The 26,541-nt window shown below is 31.9% G+C and overlaps 1 long non-coding RNA gene across 1 annotated transcript; it reads left to right on the forward strand.

Annotated features, from left to right (window-relative positions):
- Window positions 1–24,190: 24,190 nt before the first annotated feature.
- On the forward strand, window positions 24,191–25,402 carry LOC132723258 (uncharacterized). The gene is made up of 2 exons (XR_009624719.1): window positions 24,191–24,268; window positions 24,778–25,402. It is a non-coding gene; the product is annotated as an uncharacterized LOC132723258 (long non-coding RNA).
- The last annotated feature ends 1,139 nt before the right edge of the window (window positions 25,403–26,541 follow it).

A 26,541-nucleotide genomic window follows, 5' to 3' on the forward strand; every position in this document is an offset into this window, starting at 1 on the left:
GGGCGTCTCAAAATTGCCAAAAATCACCATTTAGCATTGTTTTTTTTATCAAAACTGATTTCAAAGTGCTGCAACTTCTCAATGAATTGAGATACAGTAAAAGGCTTTTCAGTGTCGGTTACTAGTTACCCTAAGATCGACCTGAGGCCATTTTAAGCCTGTCACATGTTCAAAATTTTCTTGGTGATGAGGGGGACTACCGCCCCCTTCAACCCCCCCTCCCCAAACAAAAGGGGGCACATCCCCCTTCAGGCAACCCCCTATGTAACATTTGGATGGGGGCGGCGCCGAAAAAGTGGTCACTTTTTTAAGCAACATTTCTCAAACGAAAAAAACGGTGTTTGGGGCGTAAATATGGCATTTTTTCACTGTTTGAGGCCTCAAAAAGGGAGGAGGTACAAAAAGCTGTCAAAACACGTCTATATCAGGGAAAAGGTTCAAGAGGAAACTTCATTTTGCATTTTTTATTTTACCAAAAGGCCCTTCAAATACAGTATACAAATACGCAGAAAATATGGCAATTAACGGAAATGTTCTTTCGATGTTTTCCTGACTCTACACGTTAATCCCAATAAAACATACATATGGTGTGGCTGTTAATTAATCACTTAATATATGTCATTTTACTGTCAATAAGATAAAAACTGGAAAACTGGTAGTATGAAATGCTGAGCAAATAGGCAAATAAAATAATGCGCTAAACAGAAAAACAATGGGCAGAACTAAATAAAATGAAAATGTATCAGAGGTTATGAAACCTGCATATCTCTGGATCTCCATTACAGAAATATGAACAGGATGTCAAAGTGCTTAAGAATTTGGCTAATAGCATTACCGAATGGACATCTGCCAAACTTTCCGATGTTACTGTAAAGAGGACAAGTAAAAATACAGATCCATGCAGATCGTTCAACATTTCCTTTAATCAACATATCCTCCTTCAACACTGGGTCAATATTGTTATTATAATACCTAAGTTTGAATATTCCTGGTATAAAGATTTTCTTTTTAATTTTCAATGAATTGCATTCAATGCAGAGCTTTGGTTACCATAGCAATCAAAAGAAAAACTTTCAAAAATATATTTAACATGAATCATTGTCTGCTTGACAATGTTTGTTCAAATTATAGATCTGGTGTCAATATTTGTCCTGCCCGGCTTGATACTGGTTTTCCAGATATGTATATAGCATGAATAAAGTCTACTCTCTTTTTTTCATTTATTATGTTCTTTCATATATGAATTACAAACATTCCAGTTAACACACTGTTGTTACATGTATTCAACATAATATATTCCATTTTAATGATTATTCAATTCTAAAACAGGAATGTTAACACACACACACACAAACGCACTTACACACAGACATACACGCACGCATATACACATGCATACACAAGCACCCGTGTACGCTCTCTCATGTTCAAAATCATTTTGCCCCTTTTTTGTATAGTTGTTAATATAAATCTTATTAGTTTTCTTGATAGATATGATTTCTGTATTATTTTACTCTTGATTTACTCGACATTTCTTATGTTACAGAGGATATGTCTTATACGCTTCCAATTTATCGATGTTCTTCTATTTGTATTCTACTGTATAACATTTTTCTAAATATTTCAAAACTTGGTGTATATTTTTGACATTTTGTCTTAAAAATGTAATATTTCATTAGAATGAGAGTGAAATTAATTATGTTACTATACATATTAACTTTAAGTTTTCCAAAGAATAATATTTCTAAAGATTAACTATAATTCCAATTTAGTTTAGCCACGTGTGTAACATTGACAAAATATTTTGTATTTTTGTACATTCCCGGAAAAGATGGTCAATATTTTCAATGCTATTATGACAAAAATCGCACAAATTTGTGTCAGACAGTTTGCATTTAAAGAGAAAAGTATAAGTTGTTATAATTCTAGGGAGGAATTTATACCGGAAATTTCTTAATGTGACATCTAAAGTGCACTTAAAAGGCAGTTGATATAATTTTTTTCCAGTCAATATGCTTTTGTATATTTTCTTCCCATTTAGTTTCATTACTTTTTTTCCTTGACATTTTTCATTTGCATATCATATAAACGTATATTCACAGATTTGGATTGTATAACATTTTGTATAAAAGGTTGCAAGGAAGCAGTTTTTATTTCAGTATTTTTTAACTTGTTGATAAGAGTGTCAGGTGTATTTCCAATAAGCATACAGTATAATAAGTTAAGAAATCTGTATTATTGATGCCATACGAATATTAAAATTCTTCAAATTTATAAAACTTTCCCGTTCTGTAATCATATAAGTGCTATACGAATTTTATTCCTTAAATAAAGCAATTTTCATAAAATACAAGTTTACCATCTATTTTTATATCCGAGTTATTCCAAATAATGTCTTTTTAAGAGATAGTGTTTGTTAAGAATTCACTTTTTATTTCAATCCATGCATTAAGCATATTATTTATAAAACTTCTGAGCGGAAATATATTATCAGCATCTTGTTTTGAAATGTTACATTAAAAAATGAGTTCATTTCCACACTTTAATAATTCATTTTTAACAAATAATTTCAATAAGCTATAATTTTCTTTATTTAAATATCTTTGATCCAACTTTCTTTTAAAGATTTTAAAAAATATGAAATGTCTGTAAGTATAGGTCCCCCATTCTCAAAACTCTGCTTGATACTATTTCTTTTAATTATGTCTGGTTTTCCTTCCCAAATGAAATGGAAGATTGCATTTTCAATTTCCTTGATTTTTGATTCTGGAGGATATTCTAACACCGCAAAAGGATATATTAATTTTGGTAGTGCAAATGTCTTGATAACAATTACCTTTCCCATCAAAGTTAATTTTCTATGTTGCCATTGTTTCAAGCAGTTGTAGAATTCATCAAGTTTGTTTGGTTCAAGATTATTTTTTAATATATTTTTGTTATCTGTTGAAAAAGTAACTCCTAATGTTTTTGCCGATTCTGATGACCATTTAAAGTTGTAATTTTTAGAATATATTGTATTTGTATTACGAAGTGATCCAATTCTTAATATTGTTGTTTTTCTAGTATTAAGATTAAGATCTGATATAAGACTAACATTCTGTAAAACATAGACAAGCCGTTCAAAAGACATTTGTGTACCATCATTTATAAATGATGCATCATCAGCAAAAAAGTTTGTTTAATTTGATTTCCTTTAATATATATTCCCTTGATATCGCGATCATTTTCTATATAATTTGACAATATTTCAAGACATATAATAAACCAGGACGATGATTATGGAAATCCTTGTCTCACACTTCTGTATATTAAACGTTTCTGAAAAATGGTCGTTAATGATTATTATACTAGTAATATTCGTGTAAAAGAGTTTCACAATGCAGATATAATAAAATTGTGGCTAAGACTATCAAATGTTTTTTTCAAAATCAGCAAAAAATAGCAAACCTGGTTCATTTCTTTCTTGTAATAGTTCAATAACTTCAAAAATAAATCTAACGTTTTCCCCAATGTATCTGTTTTTTATACATCCAGATTGATTAAACTTATGATTGAAGGTAAAATATTTTTAATCGGTTAGAAATAGTTTTTGTGGCAATTTTATAGTCAACATTTAATAACTAATTTGTCTCCAGTTGGATAAATTTGTGAGATCCTTGTTTGGTTTTGATATAAGTGATATAATTCCTTGTCTTTGAAGTGTAGTTAAGTTACCTATTACAAAAGAATGATTAATTGATTTTTAAGTCGTCCCAAAACATTTTATAAAACTGTACTGTCAGGCCATCAGAGCCTGGGCTTTATGGTTTTGCATTTCATTTAAAGCTGTATTTATTTCATGTGCATTTCTTTTTCTTCTTCAGTTAAAGTTTTAAAATATGTTCTAAAAAATCTATTTTTGGAGCTTCAGAATATTTAATTTTGTACAAAATCTTCATAGAATAAACTTTCTTCTCTAAGAATTTATCTCTGTCAGTTATTTCTTTTATTTCTTTAATAACTTTATGTAAAATTTTCTCATCAGTATGTTTTTCTCGAGAAAAAAAACTAGTGATTTTCAAAGCAACCACTAACTTTCAGTACATCCAGTTACTTCCATTAGTAACCATAGACATTTGTCCGTTACTTCCTTGGCAAACATTGACTTCCATAACAAAACGTTACTCAGTGTTATTTTTAGCAAGCGTTGACTAACCATAACTACAAAATATATTCATAACAAACATTGACTTTTTTCATGGCAACCATTGGCTTCCATAACAATCATTGACTTCCTTTACTAATTAATAATTTTCATAGCAACCTTTGACTTTCCGAAGCAACCACCGACTTCCAAAACAACATTTGCATATCCTATGCAACCAGCTACTTCCATAGCAATCATTGACTTCATTTAAAACCCAGTGGTTTGACAGCCCCCAAAATTTTGCCGTACTTCCTTAATCTTTTTATGTTTTTTGCGTTTTTAGTTTCAAGGTCACTTTTTTTCCCAGATATTTTTTCATTTTTCAAGACCTCTTTATTTCCCTTTCCAACCCAAACCCCAAATTTCCCTTTTTTCAACCATTTTTTCCATAAGGAACCCAGTAACTTCTATATAAACTATTTACTTTAACTACTAGCCTCATACCAGTCAATGACTTTCCTTACCAATTAGTGATTTCCAAATTAACTATTGACTTTCCAAACATACCAGTGACTTCCATAGCAATCATTAAATTTCATTTACAACTAGTGGCATCCAGTTACTTCGTTTGCTACTAGCGCTTCCCTAAGCGAAAAGTGATTGTCAAAGCAAACAATCAAGTACTTCCATAAACATTTATGGACTTAAACTAGCTATTCGTGATTTCCAATGACTTCAACACAACCATTGACTTTCACCAGAAGCCCGTGATTTCCACAGCAATCAACTTATTTCTACAGGAACCAGTGGCTTTTATAGCAACCATTTAGGTTCTTTTTCTACCATGGAATAGCAAAAATAGACTCCCTTAAACAACCATTGATTTCCATAGCTTCCATTTACTTTTTTTGTCAACAAGTTTTTTCCATAAAAACCATTGACATTGCCTTTCTACAGCAGCCCTTGACATTCTTTAGCAACCAGTGACGTCCATTACAACAATTTATTTACAATTGCAACCATTAACTTTAATAACAACAATTGACTTCCTTAGCAATAAGTGATTTCCAAATAACCATTGACTTTTCTAACATACCACTGACTTCCATAGCAATCCTTAAATTTCATGTAAAACAAGTGATATCACATGGCATCCAGCTAGCAACTTCCCTACACGATTAGTGATTTTTATAGCAACCCATTGAAGAAGCATTCATGTACTACTTTTAACTAGCTAAACATGATTTCCCTTAACAAGTTACTAATCATGGCAATTGTTGACTTTACGCAGTAGCCTATGACTTCCACGACAAACACCGAATTTCTCTACAACGAAATTTCACAGCAACAATAGACTCCCTTAATTGATTGATTCCCATGGCAACCATTACTTTTTAGGCAACAAGTTACTTCAATCAAAACTATCGACTTTACCTAGCTACCTTTGCCTTTCCACAGCAGTCATTCAAAACATTCTAAATCGACCAGTGATTTCCATAGCAACCATTGACTTTCAGTAGCAACAAGTAACATTCATAGAAACAATCGACTTTGACTAGCTATCATTGCCATTCCATAGCAACTAGTGACTTCCATAACAACCACTGACATTCCATTGCAATCGATAGTGTTCAGAGAAACCATTTACTGGTAAATTCTTTTGTAACTTTTTATTTTAATTACAACAATAGACTTCTCTTAGTAATCAGTGATTTTCGAAGCAGCCATTGCTTTCTGTAGCGATCGATACTTCAATAAAATAATTGACTTTTACTTGATATCATTGTCTTTCCGTAGCAACTGATTTTCATTACCTATACTGGTGCCTCATATTTTCCGTGGTACTTAAATGTTTAACAAAGACAACAAAAGTTAGAAGAATAAAATGTGGGAAAATACGTTGAATATTGTAGCAAGGACATGTCAATTACATCATAGATTATTCCATTTAATGTTAACATGTAAGCAATTATGTATAAAAAAACACGGCAATTAACACATATCTGTTGCCTAAAGAGTTAGGTTGTGTTCTCATATTTCCAAGGCAATTTCATTTTAAAGGGACTCCACTGAGGTTTTTTGAAATGACGGGACAGGAAATATTTTTTTTTAATTATTGCTCAATTTGATGAAGATCTATACCAATAACTTATGTGCAAAATTTCAGATCATTAGCTTGCTCCGTTTTCCCAGAATAATTATTATAATAGTGAAAAATGACTCAAAATTGAAAAGCGTTTAAAAGCTTTTCACTCAAATCGGACTGAGAATAGCACAAAAATACGATTTTCAATGCATTTCTTGTATATTTCTTAGCTTATCTTATTTATATTTCTGTTTTAAGTTCTCACGTTGAACTATTTGAGAAATTAAAATTTTATATTTTTAGCCTTATAAACATCAATGGAGTTCCTTTAACAGCTTCAAAAGCAAAACCAATAGTAATCTTTATTTCTTAGCAAAATGGGGAAATAATTTTCTCTGCTCTTAATCTGAATAAATAGATAAGTTTCATATGTTACATTTCAATAAAAATAGAATAAGAAAGTGAAAGTTAAACTCCTGGCAAGTGCATGAAGTCTATGACACACTTGAGAGTGTTTATGCCTAATACCTTGGAAATATTGGTACCACGGAAATATGAGGCACCAGTATACCATTGACTTCCATAGTAATCATTGACTTTCTGAATCCACCATTTACTTTCACATAGCAACTGATTTTCATCACTAACCATAAACTTCCATAGTAATCATTGACTTTCTGAATCCACTACTTACTTTCACAGCAACCTGCAACTTTCCTTTGCAATCCATGATTTTCTTTGTTACCATTGGCTCTTCGTAGCAATATATATTGTATATTGTGTCTTTCATACCAACAATAATGATATTCATTGGCAACGACCACTGTTTTACTTGTATTTACAATTACAGTTCTTTTATATATGAATTCTGTTGAAATTTCACTCTGGTGAGCCGGTAAAAAGTCAGATATTGAGGATGCGAACTACTTTTGTATTTCGAGCTGCAAAATTAAGCGTTGATATCAGTTGACTAGGCATTAGCCCTTTGACATGTTTTCATATGTTTTTAGCTATGGTTTTGAAATATTATACCATTCAGCAATATGACATGTCATCGCATTTTAGGCTGCCATTGACCCCTAACAATAGTATAACAATTTTTCAAAATCATGCCGTTTACTCTGTTGTCGTTACTAGGGAAATCTGCCGGAAACCTTACATGATCCGAATCAGCATATTCATTTGTAAATAAATGTGAAGTTCCAATAAGCCCTACTTATAAAATTACTGCGCATATCAATGTTTATCTGTCCATATTTAATCACCATGTGTGTTGCGTTTGTGAATCCTTTTTTGTTTTAAGAGCTACAGCCATGGAATGTATGCACTTTATTCATAATTTCAGACAAAGATTTTAACTTTGATAGCATTGAACCTTGCTCTTAACCAAATACATGTCCCTATTACCAATTACGATGGTATCCTGTCATAAAGAGTCAATTGATCGACATATGGGGTCACGGCCCTATTGTTTTTCATTTACTCAATGTTGTTGTCTTGCTGTTGTTTTTTTTTTTGGGGGGGGGGGGGTTGTGCGGTTTTTTTCTTTTTTGTTTTTTTTTGTTTTTTTTTTGTTTGTTTTTTTTTTTTTGTTGTTTTTTTTTTTTTGTTGTTGTTTGTTTTGTTCTAAATCGTTATTTAGAATTTATATCCATCTTCAACTTTAAACATTATATTCGTTTAATTTTCCTCTCCATCCTAGACCATCGTTTATTATTACAAAAACAATTGTCATATAGATACATTATTTGATGTTTGCTTTCCTCAGTTACAAAGTCAATAATGTTTAAACCGAAAATGGATTGAACATTCAATGTTTCGTCTCAAACAAATTCAGAAGTTTTTATCATTAATCAAAGAAAGAATGTTAAGCTTAACATCGCGTGTTTGTTGGTTTGCTACACAATGAATGTTTTGAGTCCGGGTGAACAACGACATCTGCGGGTCAGTGACAGTTTTTGTTTAAAAAATCGACTTTTCAAATAACATTTCAATTTTTGCCGAAATATTTTGTCTACAAAGCAGGAGTACAGCATTTCTCTTTGTAAGCAAGAGGTCTTTTGTTATTTTATTGAAGTTAACCAGGAGCGTTTGTATTGCGTGTGTTTTAATCAATGCAAAGCATTATAAAAATTCGTTTAGTACTGAAATATCAATGAACGCTTTGTAATATATTTTTTTCAAATCAGACATCTGACTGGTTTTAGGAGGAAAGATGACTTCACAGGACAAATAAGATTTTCCTCTTACCAGCTATAACATTTATTGCTACTTCTATACAATACAAAAGTGATATTGAAAAATAATTATTTATTCTGTTTGATATTAAAGCTTGTTTAAACATTTATTGCAGTTAACAATTTCTTTAAATATATTTTTAAGCGGGTGATTAATCATTTATTCTTTTATCTCGGTTAGACTCCTGTTCAGTCGTTTAATATTCCCACATAAAATCGATATAGTCTGAATGAATGTTAGAGTTATGGAGTTTGGAAGTAAAATAAATGCAATGCAATGCACAAATTCGTCTGTTAAATAAGTGGCAAGTTAATTACCACTTTTTATGATTTCTAGGCCACGTTTGAATGTGAATAATCTCCAGTCAAAAACTAGGGCACAGGAGCTAAAAATAGAAAAATCTTGTTAACACTCTAATTGCTGCAGTTTTAATCCAAATATTTTGGGAATTTATCAGGTTGTTTTGATGATTTCTAGGTCAAGTTCGAATATGGGTCGTCCCGGTCAAAAACTAGGTCACGGGGACTAAAAATAGAGAAATATTGTTAACATTCTAGTGGCTGCAGTTTTGATCCAAGTATTATGGACATTGGTCAGAAAGGTTGTTTTGATGATTTCTATGCCAATTTGAATATGGGTCGTCTCCGGTCAAAAACTAGGTTACAGGAGCTAAAAATAGAAAAATCTTGTTAACACTCTAATGGCTGCAGTTTTGATCCAAATATTTTGGAAAATTGTCAGGAAAGTCGTTTTGATGATTTCTAGGTCAAATTTGAATATCGGTCATGTTCGGTCAAAAAGTAGGTTACAGGGGCTAAAAATAGAAAAATCTTTTTAACACTCTAGTAGCTGCAGTTTCAATCCAAATATCTAGGAAATTGGTGAAGAAGGTTGTTTTAATGATTCCTAAATTAAGTATTAATATGGGCCATCTCCGGTCAAAAACAGAAGCTAAAAATAGAAAAATCTTTTTAGCACTCTAGTGGCTGCAGTTTTCATCTAAATATTTTGAAAATTTTTCGGGAAAGTTGTTTTGATGATTTCTAGGTCAGTTTCGAATATGGGTCATCTCCGGTCATAAACTAGGTCACATGAGCTAAAAATAGAAAAAGAATCTTGTTAACACTCTAGTGAATGCAGCTTTGATTCAAACATTTTGGAAATTTGTCAGGAAGGTTGATTTAATGATTTCCAGTTCAAGTTCGAATGTGGGTCATCTCTGGTCAAAAACAAGGTCGCAGGGGCTATAAATACGAAAATCTTGTTAACACTCTAGTGGCTGCACTTTTGATCCAAATATCTTTGAAATTGATAAGGAAGGTTGTTTTGATGATTTCTAGGTCAATTTTGATTATGAATTGCCTGGGGTCAAAAACTAGGTCACACTGCTCAAATACGGAAAAATCTTGTTAATACTCTAATGGTAACATTTTGACTAAATTCTCATCAATCTTGGTCAGGATGTTTGTCTAGTTAATTGCTTGGAGGAGTTCGAATATGGGTATCTCTGACGAAAAACTAGGTCACAGGAGCTAGAAATAGAAAAAAAAATTGAACTCTCTAATGGCTACTGTTGTTATCTAAATATCATGAAAATTGGTCTGCAAGTTTGTTTTGATGATTTCTAGGTCAAGTTTGAATATGGGTCACCTGGGGTCAAAAGCTAAGTCAAACCGCCAAATATGGAAAAACCTTGTTAGCACACTAGAGGTCATATTTATTTACTCAATTGTCATCAAACTTGGTCAGGATGCTTGTCTAAGACATTGCTCGGATGTGGTTGATGGGTCAGGGGAGCGATCTAGGGCCATCTTGTAAAGAAAAACATAAAATTGATATATGCATTATATATTTAAGTATACTTTATAACAAGTTCCAATTTCCAAAAACTTTGTTATTGTTTTCATTGTATTTACGTTTGTTAAAAGTGACATTATGCTCATTGCTTGCTGTCAAGTTTAGCTGAATCAATAATATATTTATTTCAAAATATTGTTTATTATAATAGTGAGTAACGAAGAATTGATACTGGAGAATGTTTAAGATAAAAAGTAAAACTGCCTTAAATATAAAAGGGTGTGTCACTCTATTTCATTATTGAACATCACTTATTTCCTGTCATCACTTATATCACGATAATGACATATTTCCATGTGACTAGTGTTAAAATTTGTCAAAATTGACATATTTAAGTCACACACCTAAACAACAAAGTTTTTATGCAAAATTTTTTCTAAATCTGTAGATTTTTATGTAAACGAGGACAACATTTTACTCATTTCTGCTAAAAACCACACTAGTCCATTCAAATGTGTGCATACATCTGAAACAATCATTATTTACAAAATGTTCTGTTTTACTGAAAAAATAAATTTTGAGTTACAAAGTAATGATAGTTTTAATGTTGAAAATTTAGCAATATTACATTTAGTAATATTTTAACTGAAACTTGAAAAACTAGAGTGTAACAAACATATTGTTTTCAAAATTGCAGACCTATGGACACTACGTCTGGCCCATAAAATCTGATATTGATTGAATATGTTGTTGTTTCCTTGTGTTATACTTGTATAGCAGAAAATACCCAAATGAATTTTTGTATTGTAAGTTCGTTGTTTTCGTTCTTGTTTTTAAAGCGTAGTAAGTACCATGAACTAAGAGGAGCACAGTTTACATAACAAACAATATTCATAGTAATTTCCATTGGTCATGTGGATTTATAACTTTTTTGGCATAGTCAAATATTAAGTTGAATACAATTTTGGTCAAATGTAATGTTATTTGACTTACCGTAGCACTAACCATATTCTCTTGAATATGCATAATGTCACTTTAATTGTATTGTATGTTCTATCAAGTATATGTTCATGATATCCATTGGTAATAAGCCTTCAAGCTTTCATATGCAATCTGAGATTATTTCGCACTACTCTATAATAACATTTGCTTACATAATATTTGTTCCATTATAGGTCTTCAATATCTGGTTAATTGCAAATGTCTGGTTTAAGTTGTAAATTTGTATTTTTAAATGAACATCCTGAGAGGGAGATATTTGTGACAAATTACCATAGTCTTTTAAACAAATCTATTTACTTTTATTATTAAAAATTGTGTATTTATTGTGTATATGTGTGTTTTAACCTGAATAAAAATCAATCAATTTAAGTACCCTAGATAAATGTATGTTGATAATACATTGCTCTATCTCTTTAATAGCTCACCAGAACCAAAGGAGATACTCCATCATCCGTCATCATACATTCATCTTCTCTGCTGGATAAATTTACTTAAATTTGGTTTGTACATCTTTGTGACAAGCATACTTAAAATTGCTCATATCATTTCAATTAGCCCAAATTAGGGACTGCTAAAGCTAAAAAAAATAATAAAAACCTTAAAACATCTTTTCCTACTGAACTTATTGAAGGATGATCACCAAACTTTGTCTGTAGCATTCTTAGATGGCTTGTTATCAAATTTCATTTAAAAACAGTTGTTTCGAGTGAGCGATACAGGGCCATGGTGGCCCTCTAGTTTATAAATGAATTGTACTCTTGGAATGACGTCATTCGTTTAAATGGTTTGGGTCTGTTGCATAAATATATTTCTTGCATATCAGACAGGATTATCTACCGTTTACACCGATGCTAGAAAACTCTGTCTTACACCCCCATGTAAGACAACCCGCGTGCTTTAAGTGACGTCATTACCGCGCGTTTTTTTTATGAATGAATTGTATCCTTAGGATGAAGTCATTCGTTAAATATATGAGTGAAACTAAAATAAAATTTCCTTTTAAAAGGAAAGGCTTGCCCAGTTGTGCCATCATCCCATCCCTTTAAAAAATGATTTTTTTTTTTGAAAAACCTCCTAAATCAACTCTCAACTCTTTATGATAAAGAAATAATTATAAAAAGGATAATAATAAATTGACCTTATATACCAGTAAAAAACAAGGTACCTATGTTTTACAGATATAGAGGGTCAATTTATTATCACTATTTTTTGTATATCATAAAGAGTTTATTTAGAATTTTTTTTTTTTTTCGAAAAAAAAAATGTTTCACTTTTAAAGGGGTAGGTAGGGTAACCCCAAGACTGGACGAGCACCTGTGCCCATTTGTGTCACCAGTGTTATGTATGCAAATTTGGACAAAAGAAGGACCAGAAGTCCACTGATTATAACTGAACCGGGTCATGCAAGGTGACAACTTTTTTGTAAAAACTAATTTTTTTTTGTCAAATACGATCTATTGTATAAAACTAATAAAGAAAATATAATCAATCGTAAAAAACTAACATTGGCTTTCCAACGTGGAGGAATTGTATCTATCTATCATACTGAAGGGAAACAAGTGTGCACATTTCATTTTTCACTTTTTTCGCAGAAAGAGTCATTCGTTTTGGCAGTTGCTAATTCCAATTCAATAGCAGCTTAAAAGACAAGTAAATGCACTACAAGGTACCAATTAATATGCATGTATCAACTATGTTAATACACCTAAAATATCTATGTCACAATTATACCGACAACACAGGGTGCGCTATCTGTAGATCAGCACGTGGTAAGGTTAATAATATGCATGGGCTATTTTTAGAAAGACAAAAATCAATCATAAAAGAAACTAACTTTTGCGTCTTGAAAACGAATTGAAACGGAACATTTTCGTTTATAATTTATTTCTTCCTTCTAATTACGCTTTAAACGATAAATCAAGTAAATATAGAAATCCTTTTTATAAGAACAAACTGGAATTACCGAAGTAACTAAAATAGCTTAGATTTCCGTAATATTACTTCGTCTGACTCGCAGTATGACGGAATCGCCCGAATTGTCACGGTTGCAGCGCATTCGGAACTGCCACGGCTATTATCTATAATAAAGAGACTGACTGAAAGGGCCGAGTAATTGCGATTGGGTTGCAGCGGAAACCTAGCCTGGTTTTCCGCTCCACCATGCACTAACAAATGTAAGCAGGAAACCACCTAACCGGAACAAGTTTTCCAAAACAAATGACTTGCGGCCGTGGCCGCAAGCCAAAAATGGGATTGGAGCACCACACTAAATACCGTATTCCGGTATATACCGAACAAGGCCCTTGAATGATAAAAATGCTTAAATCTTGCCTTTTTACCCAACGAAATGAACTTTAAAAGGTCTAATTCATCTTTCACGCCGAAATATGTATGATAATGAATGAAAATGTAAAAATCGGGGGGAAAACGATATTTGTCTATTTTTTTATCATGATTTTTGCAAGCGTCTAGAGATACTGCTCCAGTCCTGTAATGAGTTAAATCCTAAATACTAGTATTTTTCTTGCATATCAGACATGATTATCTACCGTTTACATCGGTGCTAGAAAACCCAGTTTTGCAAATCAGACAGGATTATCTACCGTTTACACCGGTGCTAAAAAAATTGTTTTACATCCCCATGTAAGACAAGTCGAGTTCTTTACATGACGTCATTGCCGCGCGCCTTTTTTATGAATGAATTGTATTGTTTCGATGACGTCATTTTACTATTATGAATGAAGTTGTAAATTCATACGCTACTATAAAAAATAAGTGAGTGCGTAAAGAGAATATCAGTTTTAGTAATTTCTGTTCTGAAAATATTTGATATGTAATAAGCAAGAAAAAGAATCAAGCACCTGCTGTCGGTTCAGACAGGAATTAATATCTAGTTCTCGGGTAACTGTTTAGCGGAAACTCGGCAGAGCCTCGTTACCGCCGTAAAAAGTTACTCTCGAGCTAGATATTCTGGTCTGTACCAGCAGCCAGTGTATGATTCTTGTAGTCTTATACCCCCATGTAAGACAAGTCGCGTGTTGTGGATGACGTCATTCCCATGCGCATTTTTATTAATGAATTGCCTTCTTTGGATGATGTCAATGAAGTTGTTAATTCATACCCTACTTTAGAAGTGCTAAATGAAACTATCAGTTTCGCAAATCATAAATTTTTAATATGCAAGAAAAAGAATCAAACACCGGCTATTGTCACAGACAGGAATATCTAGCTCTCGGGTAACTGTTTAGCGGAAACTCGACACAGCCTCGTTACCGCCGTAAACAGTTACCATCGAGCTAGATATTCCGGTCTGTACCGGCAACCGTTTTAAGATTCTTATAAGCATGACCAGGGGGTTCATGGTTTTACGTTTCATTTATATAGAGAAAACTTAAAAACCCTTCTTCTCTGAAATGACAAAGGCTAGATGTTAGATATGTGGCATAAAACGTTGTGTAGCTGACCTCCACCAAGTGTGTTCAAATTATTGGCATGTGTCAAAATTAGACCTGCCTTGGGGTTCAATTAATTTCATTATGGTATGTATATAGTAAATATTCTTCTTCTTTGAAATAACAAAGGCAAAAGCTAAGATATTTTGCATGAAACATTGTCTTAGAGACCTCTATCTCTATCTGCCTCTAGTGTCAAAATTGGCTCCGCCCCGTTATAAGTTTTGCTAATATGTATATAGCACAACCCTTTTGAAAAAAATCCTGTCCTTTGAAATGACAAAAAGCTAGAAGTAAGATATTTGGCATGAAACATTGTGAAGTTTGTTCCAATTTTAGCCCTGGGATCATAATTGACCCTGACCCGGGGTCGTAGATTTTCCCATTATACATATAGTAAAACTTTAAAATACAAATTCTTCTCTGAAATGACAAAGATTGTAGCTATGATATTTTGCACGAAACATTCTCTAGTGGACCTCTATTAAAGTTGTTCGAATTATTCCTCTTGTGTCAAAATTGGCACCGTCCCTGGGGTTAATATGTACTGTTTATATGTATATAGTAAAACTTTTTAAAAAATAATCATTTCTGAAATGACAAAGGCTGAAAGCGAGATATTTGACAAGAATGTTTTCTGAAAGGAAGAAAGCTGAAACGTAAATATTTGACATGAAACATAGTTTGGTGGGCCGTATCAGGAATTTAAGTAATGGAGTCCAAATTGGCCATGCCCCAAGGGACGAGCTGGCCTAGATTTTGACCATGTGGCCTACTTTTGGTCCTTTGATGTACAGATATGTAATTTGGACCATGTGCACAGTTATAAATGTAAAATAGAATTTTGATATCAGTTGATTTAGATTTTGACCAAGTGACCTTTCTTGTCATTTGATGTACAGCTTTTTTGCTTTGTTACCTACAAATACAATTTTATGTGTATAATTGAAATCTGATATTGGATTTCATATAATATTATATTGCCTGCGTGACCTTCTTTCTTGTCTTTGATGTACAGCCATGTATAAAGTTGATTTTTTTTTAAATAAACAAATTTTGCACGAAGTATGGTCTAGTGACCAGTATCATTGACATACTTGTAAATTTCGCAGTTTTACACAATCTTTCTCCGGGGGGGGGACAATGGCTGTCTTGTTTTTTTTTTGTTGTTTTTTTTTTGGGGGGGGTCCTGGTTAAGGTACGTATACCTATAGTTTTACACGTGTTACTAACAATGATTTCCCTTTAATGTTATTGCAGTTGGTTAATGTCTGTTATTGATGCCATTGCCTTCATAGAGTATACTAAACATATCAAAGTGAAAACATAATATGTATCCTTAAAAAAATAATTTGTTTTTGCTGACAATTCAGTAGTTTTATTCCATTTAAAATTCCAAAAATAAACTTCAAACACTAATGATATGTGGTGTATGTACAGTTGCCTAGCTGCCGGGTATTTGAAATTTACCTATTTTGATTATGTGTGCACTCTCTCAAGGTTACGAATACAAGACAAAAATATAATACTTTCCTTCGGTACATCACAAAGCAACTCTTGCTAAAATCATATAATCTTTGTTTCTATTATCAATTTCCGCAAGGAGACAATTGAGAACGGCCATAAATCAATAAAATTTCATGCCAGAGTTATGGGCATCGGATTATTGCGTGCCAAAAGTAACCAAGAACTTCTTAATTCAAAAAGTGTCATACCTCTGTCAGAAAACGCATTTTAATCATCACTATACCTTATAATTGTGTTGTAACACGTATGTACACGTTTAATCATCATAAAAATTAATGGTTGTGTGGTAACACGTGTGTACAAATTTTATCATTATAATAATTTCATAGTTCTATGGTAATACGTGTGTACAAATTTTATCATCGTAAAAGTGTACGCTTTGCACACGCGCTACCATACAACTATAAAGACGTGTACAAGACTTTTTGTAATATGGAAAATTAATGATCTTAAAAAAAGTTGTAAGCGTACATATATTACAATACATGAATATGCGACTTTAACAAACAGAAGGTTAGTTAGTATAACATGAAGTTGTAAAACAAAATTACAGCGGTATAAAAATCTAGAATAAGGGTGATTCCTCGTAAACCACTCTGTATATTATACCTAATTACTCTTTAACTTTAAACCAGGACAATGTAGTGGGTCTTTTTAGTTAAATTCTTATGTACAAATACCGGCTATTGAAAAATAGCCTTACAAAAAGTTGTTTTTGTGAAATATATCTTTACTTAAACGACCTTCAGATGTCATTGGAATGTTATTTGTGCAGCTAGGCCATATATATTGTACGATCTTATCAGCGAAGATCGACTAGGTACCGGGTGTATTTTATTATGCATACTTTGCAAATCTAATTGTAAAGACTGTACAAGATCTGGGTGATTTTGAATAATGTACGAAAGGTGTGATATAAATAGTACTTCGGGTATCAAAGGGAATTACCCGTACTACGAGTAAACAAGTAAATAATATTTCAAGTCTACAGAAACGTTAAATGGCCTCCATTTAGTGCAGGTGACTTCAATTATCAGATGGTTTAACGCAGATCTATTCATTTTATTCACAACGACTAGACCATTGTTTGTCAGTCTTAATCATTTTGTTCAAATTGCTTGAAAGAGGCAACTAACTTATTTTTATTACAGGTTCTATTCTTCATAGAATAAATTTATAAAACAAATTGTTTATTTTCAACAAACCCCACCACTACACATTATTATATATTGAATATAGATAAATAAATAATCTGCATGTAACTGGTTTATTTTTTAAAGTCATCAGTTCTTTATGATATATTTATGCTGTCCTTTGGCTCAGGACCTCAATTTGGCGTATAACCAAAATAAATTTAAGTAACCCTTAATCTTGGCCATAGCTGCCTTTTGACTAATAACTTTGACTTAGTGTATATAGCCAAAATAAATCGAGGTATGCTTCTGCTGATGAAAATGTAAACGTAACTTTTATAATTTTTGATGTGAGTTGTAGGAAATCCGGATAAATACGGACGATTTTTTGCACTTTGGTGTTCAATAACATGTACATGTAGATGAATTAAATTTAATGCATAATATACGGTAGGTGTTTCTCATGTATGTTTGTGTGATTTTTGTATGCTCACGTGTATAAAGAAGTAGATAAACTGTATATGTATGTCATTTGTACTATTGATACAAGTACATGTTCGAATTTGATTCATGCAGGATCTTTCAAATAATTAACCTGAGTAATGTGATCTCTTAATTGTTTACCTAAAATATATTTTCGTATGACTAAATTTAATTTTGTATTGTGTTTTTTTCCTTCTGATTGAAAACTGATAATTTGCATTCGTGTTCAAAAAACAAAAATGAATAATTCGGCGGTGTTTGATTTCATGATTTCAAAGAATAATTTTGGAGAAATATATAGAGGATATTTGTTTAGTTCAGTGTAAGATCGGAATATATTTCACCGAGTGAGCACCAAAAGGTATATTTCACGAGTGGCGCAGCCACGAGTGAAATATGAACTTTTGGTGTTCACGAGGCGAAATATATTTCAATCTTACACTAAACTAAACAAATTTTCTTTTTATTACATGCAAAGAAACGTTTAAAAAGACTTTTTAACCTAGTACTAAATGAAAAGCGCGCCAAATACTAATACAGCGTGACGTCATTTATGGTGTACGCTTTGCACACGCGCTACCATACAACTATAAAGACGTGTACAAGACATCACGTCATTAAGCTGGTTTCCAGTACTGTGCACGCTGTTATTTCATTAAAACAACGTAACGGGCTTAAATTCAAAACAGTGAAATTATCAAATTGGTAATTTCACTGTTTAAAACAGTGAAATTACCAGTTTTTATTTCACTGATATATTTCTATAAACCACCGAAAAGCATATAATAAATATAGCTAACATTATTCGCCTACTACATGTGCTAACAATAGACCCGGAGACCGGCAAACTTTCCTATTTATTTTATTTATTTATTTATTTATAAACAAAACTCATGGCCCTTAAGGGCATAAGAGTGAACAATCAACAAAACAAAAAATAATAATACAAACATGGCATGAAGTAAATAAGTAAATAAGGAAGATGACTTATTGAAATTTCAGCATTATAGCTTTGACAAAAATGGCTAGATTAAATAAAGTATTTCTGTTGTCGTTACACATAAGAGCCTGAAAATTTAAAATACTAGGAAACCTTGAATAATAGTTACTGATATACCTGTGTCTTTCATGATTAAAATAAGTACATTTAAAAATATAATGAAATTCATCACCTATTTCTTGCTGATTACAAAGTGAGCATGTTCTATTTTCTCTTTCAATACCAAAATAGCGACCTTTCTCTATAGGAATATTAGAATTGAGACATCTAAATTTACAGAGAGCAATTGCTAAATTTCTTGGTAAACATAGTAAATAATGTTCTAATTTAAATTGAGTTTTATATATTCTATAGTTTAAACACTTAGCAGAATCAAAAACATCACTATTCCATACTTGTAAAAACTGATCACGTAATCGTGATTTTATTACATATTTAAAATTATTAAAATTTGCAACATTCTGAGTTATCCAAAAATCAGAACAACCAAGATTATTCAAAGTAGATTTTACTTTCTCGATCCACTGACAATGTAAAATACCCTTTTCATGAAGATAATACATAGTGCGGTACAAAGAAGCACATATTTTATCATTTTTACCATTAACTAATTTACTCCAAAAATTTAACATTCTGCAAGTAATATCATTTTCAATAGGAAATGCACCTAGTTCTCCCAAGACCATAACCGAAGGAGTTGACATCTTAAGTTTAAGTATATATTTATAAAATTTCAATTGAAACTGAGAAATAATAGAATTATTTTCAGATCCCCACACCTCCGACCCATACAATAATATTGGCTTAACCATACTATCAAAAAACTGTAACTGAATATCAATTGGCAAACACAATTTCTTAATTTTAGTTAAAATACTAAACATAGCCTTCCTCGCTTGATCTGTCAAGTGCTTTTTTGTTTTATTAAATTTACCATTAAAGTTGAATATCACACCTAAATAACTAAAATCCCAAAGTCGGAGACCGTCAATTATTAGAGGCCCGTAATCTGCGAGATGTTCCGCAACAACAACAACATATAAAAGTGAATTAAATAAATTAATAATAATATAATAGCTGTACAAGTAAAATGGTTTCCTGCGGGGAACATTTTTGATGATATAAAGATATTTCATTTAACTATCTTCAACATTGTTTGGGTGGGTGGATTAATAAACGTTTGTATCAGGAATATAGTTGACAATAATCGATCAATATAGAAGAAGGTCTTTGGAAACTGGTGACCGTTAATGACCGGAGAAGGTCGAACATAAAACAATTATTTCTTTTTAAGAAAATGACTAAATAGGCCTACCATTTTATGAATAGTTCCGAGCAAAAAAAAAAAGCAAACACACAAGTTTTCGCAGAAAACATCTCTATTTATTATGGCAGATGCCACTACGAATATTTTAATTTTGTAGATTTTCAGTATAAACAATTTATCGTTTGTAACATTTTGAGATACATATTAAAGAAACATTGATAATTTTCAAACACATCATTCAAGTTTTTCCACCTTAAGCGGTAAAATGATTATAGAAAATTAGAAATATCACGTAATAGTTTTTTGTTCTTAATTAGGTGTAATTCTGACTTATTGCTCCGCGCCTGTGTTTACTATTTTTTTTTGTCCATGGACCCGGATTTGAGCAATAAATCCTTTCGATTTACAGCTAAAAGTAAATCCGCATTCAAAAACTCCTTTCGATTTCTATATTGGTTTCCCCGTCGGTGATTCGCAGCATGTCATATTTATGAATGAGAACCGGAAAGCAGTTCTGCTGTTACATAAATTCGAAAGCTATAAATAGCTATAAATCTTTTGATTTTTGACATTTAGGTTATAAATGTGTTATTTCCCTTTTTTAGTAGTACATGAAATTATAATTTGTTACATTTTGAAATACATTTACACACAGCATATCAAGTATGATATTAGTGATTGAATTTGCCAATACAAAGAAGATTTCAGGCAAAAGATTATTACAATTTTGCTTTTGATAATTATTTTTAATTTATATTTATGAAATTAAATGTTTAATCATAACATGTTGATATATTGGTTGTTTTGAAATAATTAAATTTTAGTATATAATGTTAAATTTCATTCGCGTCAATGGTACAGCATACCACTTTGTGATACAGGTATGACTGGTGACATGTTTGGGGGTCTGTAAGCTGCATTTTGTAGCCTTTTGAGCGGATGGACCCTCATTAAGGTGATTCCGCTTTGTCAGCCAAGTTTGATTTCGCAAAGTCTGTGCAAAGTGAAAGCAGGCCAAAATTCATATAACAACAAAGCTCACATTGTTATATGATGAGCCATTTGCAAGTACACATTCAATTCTATGTTTTAACAAAAATAAAAATGATAACAATAAGAAATTTACCTTGAATGGGCTACATTCTGAAGACCAAAAACATTCTGTTGCAAATCTTTATGCACATTTTATGAATGGCAAAATCCAGTTTAAAGTCTATTTTAGTGCAAACATATGCTATTTTTTGCAGATAATACAAAAAAACTTTAAAAAACATAAATGTTAGGAAAGTAGTTTATCTGACCTTGAAAAAACATGGCCTCCATGACATGTGTAAAAAAGTAGTACCATGAAAATAAACATCATTTACCTATTTCTTGTGTATATGACAAACAGACACACTTCACTGTTACAAATAAAAAGGTTAGATTTTAAAGTTTGATTGTGTTTTCATTTTAATTGTAGTTCATAAGGCTATAAATGATGATTGTTTTCTTGCACTACTTTTTTTTACAAAAAATCATGGAGGCCATGTGCTTAGAAGGACACGAGATACTGATTTATTTGGAGTTAAGTTTTTGATAGATTTTTGTATTTGCTGCAAAAAATAGCTTTTGTTGGCACTAAAACAGACTTTTAAAAGGATTTTGCCAATCATGAAATGTGCATAAAGCTTTGCAACAGAATGTTTTAGGTCTTCAAAAATGTAGCACATTCAAGGTAAATATTCTTATTGTTATCATTTTTATTTTTGTTTATAATTGTCCTTAAAATATAAACCTGGAAGTGTATTTTCAAATGGTTCATCATTTTACAATAAGAGCTTTGTTGTTATATGAATTTTGGCCTACTTTCATTTTGGACAGACTTTAGTTAAAACAAACATGGCTGACAAAGCGGAATCACCTTAAGCATAGGCTATAGATAGATATCATGACAACAACAGAAACTTTGATCTGCAGTTTGAACATGAAGTGTAATGTTTTTTATGAATGGTTTTAAAGCAATTCAACAAAAAAATATATATTGATCTCCCTAAAAATTAATTAACAATAGTTTTTTATATATAACCAATGTCAAATAGCTTTCATGTCTTTGTCTCGCACGAATATGATATTAGTGAATTTCCTCATACCTACTAACAGTCTTCTATTATATTGATAAATACTGTATCACCATATAACGCGTGTATAACAAACAAAAAAATCCTGAATTTGGTCTTTTGGAAATTCATCCCATTTTTTCATTCCAGAGTGTATTGAACTGTATTCTACTTTCAGTATTGAAAGAAACCATTTTTTTTTTAAATTGACATGAAAAATATGCATGTAATAAAACTATATTATAATATTAGTCCTTTTTGTTACTATAGGTATATTTGTTACAATTATAACAGACTTTGATATTTCTATCATCTATCTTCTGTTACTGAAACAGAACACAGTACAGTCATGTCACATAACATTTACAAGTCTTGTAAGTCTTGTTTGTATTCAATGGAATTACTTTCCTTACCAGGTAGGCATCAGTGAAAGCATTTTTTATATTAAATATTTTTCCCCTCTTTTTTTTTTAATTTTGGACAGTGCATAAGATAAGTATAATTATGCAAAAAATGGTTTACAAAACATTCGGAAAAAAATCTACAATAGTACTTAATAATCTGAATATAACATGACCTGTGCGTAGGAATAATTTGGTAAGGTATCTGTAATGAGTACATTTTTTGCGCGGAGCTTCTCAATTGCTGCATTGCAGCAACATTTGTACTTGTTCCCTAGAGGATTATCCGTAACGTACCGGCAAACGGTATTTAGCCAGGTTTTCGAAAAGGTCAATTAACCAATTATGTACGGTTTACAGATCACATGCTCCTCCAGTACCGAAAACAGGTCACGTGCTCCTCCATGCCTCAAAAGATAAAAGCGTACCAATACCCTGCGGTCTCCAGACCGCAGGGAATAATGGCAGAAGAAGGTATACCACCTGATGTCAAAAATTTTAGTCTTGATATCTATCAAAGCAGCCGTCCATATTTTCAACGCGTTCATAAGCATCTTCTTAAACACAAAGATGTTTTATTCGAGGCTTTAGACCAATTGAACTCTGACTGGGCATCTTTTTGTTTTCTCAAAATTGTAAATTGCAACGCTGATGAAGCATGCAATTTTTCTCAAGCCTATTGCAAGACTGTGAGGAATATTCAGGAACATGATGTTGACAAGCGTGGTGTTGTATGGATACCAGATTTATTCAATATAACTTTAGTACAAATGTTTCTTAACATAACTGGATCCATCGAGGAACATATTATTGATACACAGTTGACAGCTTTGAAAAAACTTGCTACAATTTTGGACACCATTTCAGGTGAAAATGTGTATGTGGTGGCGCGATAGCTCAGTTGGTTAGACCACTGCATGATTATCACTCTGAGGTCCCGGATTCGATCATGGGTTATAACCTTGGGATTTTTCAGAGACACTTTCAGTGTTTCCCACCTACCTAGAGTTGTACTGGTAAGAAATCTAGGTAATCCTCGCATTTATCAGTGCTATACACTGGGCATGTAAAAGAACCAAGGGGTCTATTCAATAAGAGCTAGTGATTGATTCCCTTGTATCTCATAGCTGTCTCTTAAAAATGTATACAATGTATACCTGCTTAGAGTGATCGTAAACGATTTTAAAGCAGTATGATGTAGAACTTGAAAATTTGAAATATTTCATAAACAGTATAGATCTGCTTGTCAAAGCAAATTCAGTCATAGCAGTTTGAAAGTAGGAGGAAAAAAATCTGTTAAAGCGGTAAAACTGTTTACTGGTTTCGTAGCAGTTTTCAGGGCCCTTTATCATTTTCATCCAGGATAATCTTATTTTTACCAACAGGGCAGCTCAGTTGGTCATTAAATCAGAGAAACATTTGTTTTCTTAGTATATAATGCAACACAGCAGTTTAAATAGTACAGTGATTTATATGTCTTGAGGAGAACTTGCAACATTTAAAAATAAGAAAAAAAACCTGGGGAATTTTAGTTTGAATGCCCATGGGAAGTAACTGAAACTGCATTTCAAGTAAATCGATAATCAATGGTAGGATACTACGTCATCGCGCACCTGCTGAATGCTCCCACTTGGACCATTTTTTCGTCGATTCGAAGGTAAAATACAATTTTATTATAAGAAAACGTAAGAGTATTAAAAAATCATGTAGCGCACCAAAGAATGGCTATAGTACTTGAGATAATTGTAAAAATAGTTTATAGATTTATTGCCTGGTTTAAGCCTGAAAACGGGATAAGTGTTTTTCTCTGAATGCTCCCACTCGGACTTTTCCCGAAATATATATGAAATAAGGTTGAAAACCTTCTTGAAAATAATTTTTAACGTACTAGAATATAAACCGAGTCATGTTTACACATTTTTCTATATTAGTTTCAAATATTTCTATTCCAAAGTCAGTTTTTTAAAGTTTTTTTTATAAAAATGGAAAATGCTCCCACTTGGACTCGATTTCAGAGATGCTCCCACTCGGACCCAAATACATACATTTTGAAAGCACATTGATGTGCCAAGCTTTTATGGATTATTCTTACAATTTTTAAACCATTTTGTTTTGTCAATATTTACTGTGTTTGGCGACATTAACTTTTACCTTCTTTTTACACAGATCACTTCTTACGTCGTTGGGCAGGACCCGGTGCCATGGCAAAGTTTCAACTGACAGGATCACTTTACAAAAAGGTGCACTTGGCTTGTGTTGGATTCGAAGGGATGATTCAAAATTATTGCCAACAACAAAGATAGGACTATAAGACTTTAAATGGACAGTTTGGATCTCAAGAATAAAGTTTTTTTGAGATGTTAAAACAATGGTGGTGTTTTATAAAGAAGTCATTATACATGGTTTAGTACCATGCTGGATTAAGATTCTGTTGGACTCGTACACATATTAGAGGCCTGCATTTATTCAATAATTGCTGATCTTGTTAATAATTTAAAACCCAATGAATTGCGTGTTTGTTAAACTTGTGATTTAGATTTTATAGCATTATAATAGTACGTTTATGAACATAAAGAAGTCAATATCTATCGGTTGATTTGAATAGTTTATTAAAGAACAACATGTGAATCATTTTTGTCATGAACTGGTTAAAAAGTCAATGTACTGCCATACCATGGCATATAAAGCATGCATCACAGTTATTGACAACTTTGACATTTTTAAATATGAAAGTTATCATATGTACGTATTTTTACCTAAAATAACATAATTAAATAGATAAGAAAACAAAGATCACAGTTATTTCTTTATCACAGTCTTTACCATATCTTTGTAATTACAATGGAAATTATATATATATGTATATAAATATGCTACTAAAACAATTTTCAAACATTAAGGAATATGTGAAATACGTACTGCAAATGCTTGTCCACATTATATGTAATCATTAAAATATACATGTATGCATTCATTTCTTATTTAAGAATTCAACTTACACTTAAAAGAAAATATATTTCTAATTACCTCCCTTTATGAAATATAAGTTCGGTATCATCTTTACAAATAATGCTTTTTGGAACATACAATATTGATAAATCTTCATTTGAGCATTATATTTATAGTATAAAACCAAAATTGATTTCAGGATATTTAAATGACGTTAAAATAATAACAATCACACAATGGGGAATCACAGAGAGGAAAAGGAGGAAATACATTTCATAGGGGAAGTAACCCTTACATGTAAAAATCCAAGTAATGCTACTCGTAAAAATTAATGAAAAGTTATAGCCTAGAAATAATAAATCATGACAAAAATAACACTCCTATGAAAAAAAACAAAAACAACAACAACAAAGAAGCATTAAGTGAACACTTATGTGCCTTATGCTCTGCTTTTCACTTCTATCTGCACTGTCCCAGTGTTGTTTTCTTAAATTAAAAACAGCATACGGAAGTTTTGTTCAATATAAAGTTTCAAGTCTATATCTCAAATACCTTTGGAGGTATGGTCCTTGCAAACTAATCATAGTGAATACAAAGGGCAATAACTCTAAAACTGGAGAGTTGTTATTCTTGTTTGTAGTACATCTATCCTCCAGTGAAGTCTCAGATGAATTGATCCTTTATCACACATTGTCAAATGATTAACGCAAAAACTGAACGAAAGACAATTACTTCAAAGAGCTACAATTCTTGTGTTTTCTAGAGTATTCCTCCTCACTGAGATATATCCACAGTTGGTATCTAAAATATTTGCTCCAGCTATGCCGTGCCAAGATGTCCTACCATGTGCTTTCTTACGTCGCAATGTGGTTTATACCTTTTCCCATACTGGTCACAAACGCAAATACTTTCTGCAAAACAAAACGTTAATATATTTTTAAAATGTATAATCAATTTGTTTCTTATTTCAACGACTCTATT

Source organism: Ruditapes philippinarum, unplaced genomic scaffold, assembly GCF_026571515.1.
Source record: "Ruditapes philippinarum isolate M1 unplaced genomic scaffold, ASM2657151v2 ctg3335_1_1_1_1, whole genome shotgun sequence".
In the NCBI taxonomy this organism is placed as follows: Eukaryota; Metazoa; Mollusca; class Bivalvia; order Venerida; family Veneridae; genus Ruditapes; species Ruditapes philippinarum.